Genomic DNA, 11,672 nt, shown 5'->3' on the forward strand with positions numbered 1-11,672 from the left:
GAATTGCCTGACTCAGTATAAGGTAGCTTCATGTTTTTATTTGCATTCACATGCTCATGGACACTCTTCCCATGTTGTGGGGCACTAAACCCAGAGGTGGGATCCAGCAGGTTCTCACAGGTTCCCGAGAGTAGGCTACTAATTATTTGTGTGTGCCAAGAGTGGGTTACTAATTGGTGATTTTGCCACGTGATTTTGCCTTAGTTACGCCCCTCCTCTCAGCAGTAGCGTGCAGAACTTGAAGCAGTCTAGCGGGAGGTGCACCGGCATGCATGGCAGCCTGCGGCTGCGTGCATTCGTTTCCCGCCCAAGGACCGGCGCAGCAGCTGCGTCCTTGCCACAGCCCCACCCAGGAATGCCCCACCCCCGGAATGCCCGGCCACGCCCCCATCATGCCCCGCCCAGCCCCATTGGCGCTATGCCACAGTTTGAATCCCACCACCATGGGAACCTGTTACTAAAATTTTTGGATCCCACCACTGACTAAACCCCACTGACATCCTGGCCAAATTAAACAAGTTCTACTTCCAACTTCTGTATGTATGGATAGGAAACGGAGTCATATCCAACTTTTTGTGTATAAATATATTTATATGCCTGTATAAATGTGTGTGTGTGTATACACATACGAAAACATTTATATTTTTGCCTTGGTGTGATAGTTCATCTGACAAATGTTACCGCTGGCTTCTCAGCCATTCTTCCCAGACAATTTGACGGCATCTCTGCAACAAATATCATTTAGGTTTATTCACAGACCCTACCTCTGAAAAGACTTGACATTATTCAATATTATTTATAGTAATATGATCCCCCCCCCCTTCTATAGGGAGGAGGAAGAAGCTTATCTCTTTCCATTGAAATGCAAACGGCATGGCACAAAACAGGGGAAGGGGTAGCTGAAGTAAAGGTCTGGGGGGGAAAACACATACACACACACCATCATTTTCCAGAAGCTCGTTTTACAGTTTTTACAAGATGACCCTAATATTCACAATATGAATGTATTCGTGGGTTTTACATAATGACTTTTATCAGGAAGCTGGATTCTGCTTCTTAAATCTAATTGCCAAGTGAAGAGTAACAGAAGAGGAGAAGCAGATTACCTTATCAAATACGCAGCTCTTGAATATACAGTGCTATAATATAATGTCTACCCACACAGGGGCTTTTTTATAGTCTAGCTTCAAAGGAGTAAAAACACTATTTTACAACTACAAATTTGGATCTTTAAAGTTGGAAAGGAAATGAGCTTAGATGTATTTCTGCCACAGAAACAAGTAATCTAAACTGCAAGGCAGAAAGGGCCTTTACGGGGCTGCATCTGTGGTTCCTCCCCCCCCCCCTCCCCAACACCAACACAGAGTTTCTTTATGAAACAGCTCAAATGTCAGGGACATCCTATCGGGCGAAATGCTGAGCTGCTTTTGGGGAAAGGAAACTTGGCCATGCATTTGCATGCATGGACCTTGCTATGAAATTCTCCAGATCATGTGCATTTAAGACTCTCTTTCATGAGTTTTTATACAAAGGCACTAACTGTAATGCAGTGTAGATCGACACTGTAGAGATAAACTATTTTAATGGCCATTTCCTGTTTCCAGAGAACCTTGGCAATTGTATTTCTATGAGGGAGGCTAGGAATCCTTAACACAGAATACTTGGCATCCTTGACAAACTGCTGCCGACAGGATTTTTTTGCGAGAAGCCCTACTATAAAACCAAAATTAGTTTGTAGTATGGGTAGGGTTGTGATTTAAGTCCAAGTGCTACAACTTTTTCAGCCAGGAATTCAGCTTTGTTCACTCAACATAATTATGGGGACTCTGGAACCGTTTGACTTAGAGGAATCACTGGGTTTGCCTCTTCATTCCCCACCCCCAACCCCCTCTCTACTGGAAGCCATCTCTCAAGGACCAGGAGAACGAGGTGGTCCCAGTGGATCCTCAACAAAAATGTGTGCATTCAGCATTGTCTTCATTTAGGAAAGCTCAAACCCCTCTCATAGGTCTGGGGGGAAAACACATACACACACACCATCATTTTCCAGAAGCTATAATGAATTTCAACAACCAAGACCTGCAGCCTGTGTAGAAAAACTGACATAATAAATATGTTCTTCATGAAGCTCTGATTTAACAATACAGTAGGCAGCACTAAGGAGAAGGAAGTCAAGAGTAGTAAGATAGTAAGACTGCTGGATTCCGCACAGGGCAAATATAATGGGTGAATATGCAGTACAAACAGTTGGGGGGGGGGGCTTTGCACAGGTCCCATCTCCAAAACGAGTCTGCCTCATTTAATTTCTCTCAACCCGGGATTTTTGAAAATCGTTAAGCCAGCAATCCTTTTGCAAAACCCCCAGTTGGAGCTGCTCCCTCACGAATGGCCAGGCAGGAGGCGCTTTATTTGCCTCTCTTCCACCATGCCGTCCACAGTCAGGGAGAATCTGCCTGCCTTTTCATTGGCCTGCCATTGTAAGGAGGCCCTTTTTTCTTTTTCTATTTTGTGTGTTGCACATGCACAGCTGCATAGATGCAGCTGATCGTATTGTGGGATGATCGGCATGGCTGCAGGGGTTCATTTCTGTATGTCTGCACAGCTACGCATTTGTTGCAGGAAATTAAAAAAAATAGAAGCATCTCCACGAGAAGGCACAAAAGCAACCCAGACTGTTTCCATGGGCTCCAATTGTTGCCTGCACTTCACACATGTGAACAGGAAAGAGGAACATGGGTTCCTTTGGAACAACTACAACCCGTTATACATTTGCTGTGCAGAATCGACCTATGTGACAAGGGAACCACATTTGCTGAAGTCATGCAATAATCAGTTCATGACAGAGCAGTTAAAATAGCGAGATGGTTAGAGAGTCAGACTTTGACTGGGGAGCCTGGGGTTCAAATCCAAACTCTGTCTTGAAACTCACTTGAACAATCACTGTCTCAATCTAATCTCACAGGGCTGTAGGAATGAAATGGAGAACCAGTGTATACCACCCTGAGCACCTTGGAAGAAGATAGAGAAACCATCAAATAAACAAACTGTCTGCCCTGTCATTCTGTCATAATTGAAGGTGCATGAAGGGCGCATAAATATGACTACAATTTCAGAATTTGGCCTTAGTCGTATCAGAAATATACTCAAATCTGGATTTATTTCATGGTGAATGAAAGCAACATATGACTCAGTTTTAAAAACGCTTTGCTGGTTTTGATTTGACTGTACAGTGGCACTAGGAAAAAAACCATCTTTAAAAGTGTATGTGCAGCAAACTGGGGGTTGGGGGGTGAGGAGATGATAAACATATCCAGACAACTCTCAGGTGGGGGTGTTAACTTCTTCTCTCCACTCCACGCACAAGCATTCAGCATGTGGGAGTTCACTCCTTGCCCAGTGCTCCAGAGGAATTTTTCCAAACTATCAGCTATGAGGCAGCAGAACATACAACTTTGCATTAAAGCATGGCTGGCCAGGAAGTGCACTGATTTCCACAGGGCTGATCGCTTAGCCTGTTGTGACTGACTAAACTATCTGACCTTGTCTCACATTGCCAGAAACTGCCATCACTCCAGATTCACGTAGAATCTTGCAGGTTTCAGTTTGATGTTATTCCCTAAGAAGAGCCTCACAGCATGCCAGCAGGAAAACTGAGGCACATGGCCGTATTTGGCGCATGATACTGTGAGAGACCGTCATATAATTCAGTGTGTGATAGTAGTTAGCATGCCAGCTGAGGATTAAGGTGACCCTGCTTAAAAAGACTTTATCCCCACAGCTCACAAGATGACCTTGGGCCTTCCACTCTTTCTCAGCTTAACCTTTTCTCACAGGACTGTTGTGAGAATAAAATTATGGTGCTCTGGAGCAGCTTGAGTGAAAGACGAGATAAAAACGGGGAGATGGATAAGCCGCTCTTAAGCGTTGAACTAGTAATGCTGATGGGAAAACTGACCCCTGCATTTGTGTGACATAATCAAATTAAATACCCAAAATACGTCTGAAAAATACAACTCTTTTTCACATCCTCATTCCTATTGGTTGCACAAAATCTTGAACAGACAAAAATGCAAGTGAGGACACAGTAAGCTGGACTTAGTGCAAGCAGCTACCCCAGGCTTTCTCTTGTGCTTCCTCTTGTGCAAGAGGTTTAGCACAAGTGGAAGTATTGTGCTAGATCTAAGCCAGAATATTGGGTTAATCAATATTATGAAGGAGAAACGTAACACCAGAAGAAAAAGACCAAGTATGGATACCTGTGTGGGGATGAGCACACATTGTGGATCAAATATATAAAATGTGCTTTTCAGTCAAAAGGTCCAAGGCTGCCATTTCTGATTAAAGGATCTCTTCAGGATCTCTCTACCCAAGAGCACAAACAGCAGCTGATAGTTGAAGTAGACAGACCTGAGACAGATGGACCAATGATCTAGCACAGTGTCCATTCCTCTTGCCCTATGTATGTGATTCACAATTTTGTCCTCAAGGTCACAGACCTGGTTTCTAGCAGGTCAGGTGCTCAGTAGCGGTACTGACAACATTTTTTAATGCCATAAATTCACTGTCCACTTATTGAAGCTGTATACATTTTAACCATCTGTACAGCCTCAGATAAACATACTTGTGCTTACTTGAGCTGTGTGATCCCACATCTGTGTGGTCAACTTCAAATAAATGCCGTTGGTACATCAGTGCGGTAAACTCACATTAAAATAAATGCAAAAAGTACACTTTAGATAGGAATGTATGGATTCACTTCAATTAAATCAACTGAGTTTTGGACTGTAGCTCATAAAGCTCATTCAAGCAATGCAGAGAGGCTAGTATTAAATCCGAAAAATGAAAGGCAAAAGAAGAATTGCTTTAGCATGTTCACACAGCTTTATAAATAAGATTTTAAATGCCGAACAGTTAGGAAATCAAGTTATGTTCCCCACAATATATGTAATAAAGTTACACTGCATATCCATAGCGAGGTTTAATGCATAATCGTGAATAATACAAAATTATAAAGAGGGTTTTTTTAAGTGACCAACTAAAAATTAAATATATATTCAGTGATGAAAATAGTGCCTGGAATATGTTGTATGAATATGCAAAAGTGAATGTCCACTTGCTAGCCTATTCACAGTCAATTTAAACCCAAACATCAGGATCAAATTGATTACATTGGAGTAAATTGGAGTAAATTTACTAAATTGGAGTATCTAAATTGGAGTGAAGCTGTCTTAAACTCAGGTACTTTAATTATGTTTTACACTGATTGGGCTGCCTATGTCATAATATAAGTTTGTTTACAGAATTTGTGGTTTGATGTACCCAACGCTAAACATTTTAAAAAATCCCACTGGTGTCTACTAAGAATTAAGGAAGGACTTAGATCACTCTTCTGTTCAAATTAATAGTATTTGGTTGCTTGAACTTTGGCTTTTTCTGGACCCTTAATCCAGACGTGTAGTGGCAATGGGGACATACGGGGCAGCTTGTCCCAGGCACTGTCATTGTCATCACGGGCAGGGCTAGGGGTGGGAGGGGGGCGTGGGCAACTCATACTCTGGGCACAGTTCTCCCTCCCTTCGTCATCATGCCTTAAGTAATGATGTTGTACATCAACCACTGATTCAGAAGTTGTCTTCTTTCATAGAGGCCAATACAAATCTCCACTTGAACCCTAGGCATTCCATTACTTCACCAGACCAGTCACTTCCAACCTAATGTCCTCCCACTGAAAGATCCAAGGTTTATTCATCTGTACATACAATGCATTTTCTGCTTCACTTGAAAACAGTCTGAATGCCAAAATCCTGAACAGCCACAGTTGGATTAAGAGATACTGAGATTCTAAACTATGTCAAGCTTAAGAGGCCCCATAGCAATACTTCAAAATATGTATTATTCTAATATTGAATTTTTTGGGAAGGAGGGGTTACATTTAGAGGTCCCTTAAAATCTGAGGTTCTCAACTATAATTTATTTAAACATATTTAAATTTGGCTCTGTGAAGAGAAGGGCTACCTAGGAGTCAAGAACCCCTTCTGTTTTTTGTTAACAATGCACACCAGGATTGCCGGACCTCTAGAGGACCATTATGACCAAAAAAAGGTCTCCATTTAGCTTGACTGAAGGCTGCCAATTCCAGGCTGGGAAATTCTTGGAGATTTGGGATAGAGCAGTGTTTCCCAACCTTTTCGATGTTGCGGTACCCTTGACCTCGCTCTTCATAACTCAGGGTACCCTTGAGGTTCATTAGGGTTTTTTTTTTGCATTTTTAAGGGTTTTTTTCCGTTTTTGACCTGTAGGTGGGGGCCTGGCAAGCAGGGGGACAGGAGGAAAAGCAGTGTTGATAGCCACGTTGTTTGTTTGCCTAAATTTGGCATGGATTGGGGGGATTTAAAGGGAGAGTTCCCAGGCTAGTGATGTACCATTTGAAAACCATCACGGATCCACTGTTGGACCCCTTGCAATTTGCATACCGAGCAAATAGATCGACAGATGATGCTGTTAATATGGCTTTGCACTATATCCTACAGCATCTTGAATCGCCAAAGACCTATGCAAGGGTCCTCTTTGTTGACTTTAGTTCAGCATTCAATACTATCAGACCGGACATTCTTCTAACCAAACTAAATCAGCTAGCAGTACCTGAGCATATTTGTATGCGTGGACTGCTGCTTCCTAACAGGATAGGAAACAGCAGGTGGAAGCTAGGAAAAGAATTACATCAGACACCTGTAAAGTCGAGCACAGGGGCCTCCCAAGGCTGTGTAGCTTTCACCACTTCTCTTCTCTCTGTATACCAATGACTGCATCTCAAATGATCCATCTGTTAAAATACTGGTAAATTTGCAGATGATACAGCAGCAGTGATTGGTCTCATTCGAGACAACGATGAAACCGCATACAGACGGGAGGTTGAACAACTAGCAAGTCGTGGTGCCACCTCGGAACAATCTAGAACTGAACACACTTAAAACCCATTAGAAATGGTGGTAGATTTCCCAGGAGAAACCACTCCTCATCCTACCTCCTCTCACAATACTAGACAACACGAAAGTATCAACAGTAGAGACCTTGTAAAGTTTCTAGGCTCCATCATATCTCATGACCTAAAATGGTCACCCTAATATCAAAAATGTCATTTAAAAAGCAATAAACAAAAGATATGTTCTTTCTATGCCAACTCAGGAAGCTCAAAACTGCCCAAGGAGCTGCTGATAAGGAAGTTCTACATAGAGGAATCATTGAGTCTGTCATCTGCACCTCTATAACTGTGTGGTCTGCAACCCAACAAGATCGACACATTGTGACTTCAGAGAATAATCAGGAACTGCAGAAAAACACAATTGCTGCGCTAGCACCTGCCTTCCATTGAGGACCTGTATACTGCAATCGGGTCAAAAAAAGGGCTGTGAAAATATTTACTTCGACCCCTCGCATCCTGGACATAAACTGTTCTCAACTCTTACCCTCTAAACGCATTAGCTACAGAGCACTGCACACCAAGACAACTAGACATAAGAACAGTTTTTTCCCGAATGCCATCACTCCTTGTTAAACAAATAATTCCTCTCGGAGTAATGTCAGAACTATTTATTATATATTTATTATATAATTACTGCACTACTTTTTTCATCATTCCTATTACCCATCTCCTCCCAATTATGACTGTATGACTATAGCCTGTGCTGACATTTCATTTTATTTTATGATTTTACATTTTATGTTTTTATTACTATTGATTGTTTCCTGATTGCTTACTAGACCTATATGACAATCATTAAGTGCTGTACCTTATGATTCTTGACAAATGTATTTTCTTTTATGTACACTGAGAGCATATGCACCGGAGACAAATTCCTTGTGTGTCCAATCACACTTGGCCAATAAAGATTCTATTCTATTCTATTCTATTCCACGCCGAATTTAGGCAAATAAAACAATGCTGTTTTTCAATGTTGTTTAAAGGGAGCCCATGAGGCTTCCAACCCCAACCCCCCCCCCCCTTCAAAATCCATTTGATTCTGGTGTGGGAGGGCAGGTGGTAGCATTGTCAGGGTACCCCTGAGACGTGCTCATGGCACCCCAAGGTACCACGGAACCCTGGTTGGGAATCACTGGGATAGAGCCTGGTGAGGATTGGGTTTAGGGAGATGCATCACGGAGGTATAATACCACACTGTCCACTCTCCAGAGCAACCAGTTTATCCAGCAGAACTTATCTCTGCAGTCTGGAGATGAGTTGTGATTTGAGGAGATCTTCAGGCCCCATATGGAGGCTGGCAACCCTATTATTTCACGCATGCTTGCTCTATTTGAGTCTGTGGAACAGTTTTTCCTTTCTACATACTCTTTTTCTAGCTTTGCTTGTTTTTATGACAGAAGCATGTTTGGACCGTCAACATCAGATTTATGCACTCTTTTCTTCCAAAAGGGTGTGCAAGGAAATAAAGATGAAGAATTACTGGTGCCCCTGCAAATCATATTTAATACTTAAAACAAAAGTTCTGTACAATTTATGTCCCTTATCCTGTTGTCCAGAGGCATGCAGAGCCCCTACTGATTTTACTACAAATCCAGGGAATGCAGAAAAGATTAAGGGGAAACCAAGACATAGAAGTCTGTTTATTGCTTCTTTGTTGTTGTCAGACAAAGAAGAAAAAATGAAAGCAGTGATTTTCAGTTTCCTCTACATTCATTATGAATATGATTCCGACTGCCATTTTGACAGCAAATGAGCACGACTCACCCTCACGTGGGGAAGTATGTTCTCAGTGTTTAGGATTCAGTTCAGTGGCTGCAACACCACAGTGGTATTGTGCTGGAGTTAGATGCCAATGAAGGGATAGTGTGTCATGCGCTCCAAGCAAAATTGCAGCATTGTGCCTCTGGCTCAGCAGCTATTGTGGCCGATTGGTGTGGGCAATTCCTTCATTCTGAGCCTGGCATGGAACCAAAATGGGGAAAGTCAGCCAAAAGCTGACATAATTGAAGCCACAAGTTTTATGAATAAATGAAAAAAAAAAACCCTGAAAAATCCACAGACCCCATCTATTGAAGCATGGCAGCTTAGCAAAGTCTACTTGGAAGTACAATAAATGAACAATTGCCTTATAAATTCTTGAATGAAGGACAAATGCCCCAAAATGACTTCTAAACACATATCTATACCATTAGGTTTAACAGTGGTCCATTCTGCACAGCACAAATAAAACATCTTAATCACATTAAAATAAGTGTTTTGAGGAAGAATTCTTGTTTTGAGGAAGCACAGCATTTCCCCTGAAACATCCTCAGGATGTTTTATTTGTTTTTAGGACATTTTATTTAAAAGTCACTAAAATGTGTACTTTTTTTGCCACAAGTCGCCCTGAAGACATCTCCTGCTTGGCTGTGTGAACACCAACAGGCAGGAGACATTTCATTTTTCCCACCTTCCATCCCTCTTCCCCTGTTAGAGCACTTAATTTCATTTTCACAGCAGTCGTGCAAGTAATGTATTCTCAGCACCCAAGTAAACTACAATTCCTCACATTGTATTGTCGAAGGCTTTCACGGCCGGAATCACTTGGGTGCTGTGTGGTTTCCAGGCTGTATGGCCGTGTTCTAGCAGCATTCTCTCCTGACGTTTCGCCTGCATCTGTGGCTGGCATCCTCTGAAGATGCCAGCCACAGATGCAGGCGAAACGTCAGGAGAGAATGCTGCTAGAACACGGCCATACAGCCCGGAAACCACACAGCACCCATTCCTCACATTCTTTGGGGAAAAAATTACAGATGTGGAGTATAGCTAGGACTGTTGATGTTTTGAATCTAATTATAGTGCTTTAAGAATAAGAAACACACTCCACTGAAAAATAGGATCTTCTGTTACCAAACCTATGGGTTGCTGGTTTTATTAATACGTGTAATTTTAAACTGGAATATGTTGCAAAGGATAGTCCATTAGCTGATGTCAAATTATTTTTTTAAAAGACACCAGGGCAGCTGGCTCCATATGGAAATGGAAATGGAAAACAAGCTACCTCAAAAAAAAAAATCTTCTTTCTCCACTTGCAATGATTATACCAGAAGTTCAAAGGCAACAGGAGATAATTCTAGGCTTGATCCTCCCAGTTCTATCAGATAAATATGGCATTAACCCAAGGTTTCCCCAAAATAAAGGTAATCAGTGGTTTGTGAGCCTGTACTACCCATGTTTTATCAGTCCTCTACAGCAGGAAATCTAAGTTAAAAACCCAACTCACAGTATCGAAGTTTGCTGGGTGAGCTTAGATCTGTCACACAATCTCAGCCCTGACCCTGGCCAGTATTTGGATGAAAGACCTCCAAGGAATACCAGGGTTGTAATGTGGAGGCAGGCAATTAGAAGATACCTCCAACTGTCTCTTACCTTGAAAGCCCTGCAGAGTCACCAGAAGTGAGCTGTGACTTGATGGCTAAAAAACATCAGGGGTCCCAACATACTTTGAGCCTATGGGCACATTTGGAATTGGGTGCAGCAACAAAACAGCTCTTAGAAAACGGCAGGCGTGGAAGGCAAAGTCAGACACAAAATGATTGCAACAGATTAACTTCTGTAACTGTGTAGATCCTTGTGCTGTAGTGGCAGCTGCTACCAAGGCAACATTTTAAAATATCTGCAGTCAATTCAGTCTCTAGTCAATCAGAAGCCTTGTCGGGCAAATACCCTACCTACCCCCACCTCCTAAAGACACTTGGCAGGTGCCAGAAAAAAGTGGGCTTGTTGGGGACCCCTGTTCTGCAGCCTCTGTGAATGGTAGGGATCCAAAAGGTCAAGAACCAGAACCAATGTCAAGAACCAGGGGGCATACACTGAAAATGCTGAGGGGAAGAATTAGGACTAATAAAAGGAAACACTTCTTCACGCAATGTGTGATTAGTGTTTGGAATATGCTGCCACAGGAGGTGGTGATGGCCACTAACCTAGATAGCTTTAAAAGGGGCTTGGACAGATTTAAGGAGGAGAAGTCGATCTATGGCTCCCAATATTGATCCTCCTTGATCTGAGATGGCAAATGCCTTAGCAGACCAGGTGCTCAGGAGCAGCAGCAGCAGCAGAAGGCCATTGCTTTCACCTCCTGCATGTGAGCTCCCAAAGGCATCTGGTGGGCCACTGCGAGTAGCAGAGTGCTGGACTATGGAGTCTGGTCTGATCCAGCAGGCTCTTTCTTATGTTCTTATGTATTTCAGTGCCCATTCAGAACACCGGTACATATGCAAAGTGTTAATGAAGTTTTCTGCTTGCATATGGTAGGAAACAATTCTTGTACTGAAGCAAGAGTTCCAACAAACTACGGTGAGAGGTGTGTATGTATTTGTATACATATCTGCCATATCATGCCAGCAGACTTTGATCCCTGGAAGTTTTTATTACTTTGCAGGATCAAAATCACATGGGACCATCCATTCTAACATTATATTAATCTCTTGTCATGTTTATGATCACATAGATTTATTTCCAGGTTAAGCTGTTGGATAATGTTTACATTATTAGTGCTTAGAAAGATCCCAGGATATATATCTGAGGATACATATAATAGAAATATACAAAATTCCTGAGTGTAGTGTTATTGTTCAAATGCCTCTGATGCCAGCCAATAAGAGAAAGACTAGACACTCAGCCAACTTTGTATTCCTTCGTTTCATTTTAT

Source organism: Sphaerodactylus townsendi, linkage group LG02 (genome assembly GCF_021028975.2).
Source record: "Sphaerodactylus townsendi isolate TG3544 linkage group LG02, MPM_Stown_v2.3, whole genome shotgun sequence".
Taxonomy (NCBI): Eukaryota; Metazoa; Chordata; class Lepidosauria; order Squamata; family Sphaerodactylidae; genus Sphaerodactylus; species Sphaerodactylus townsendi.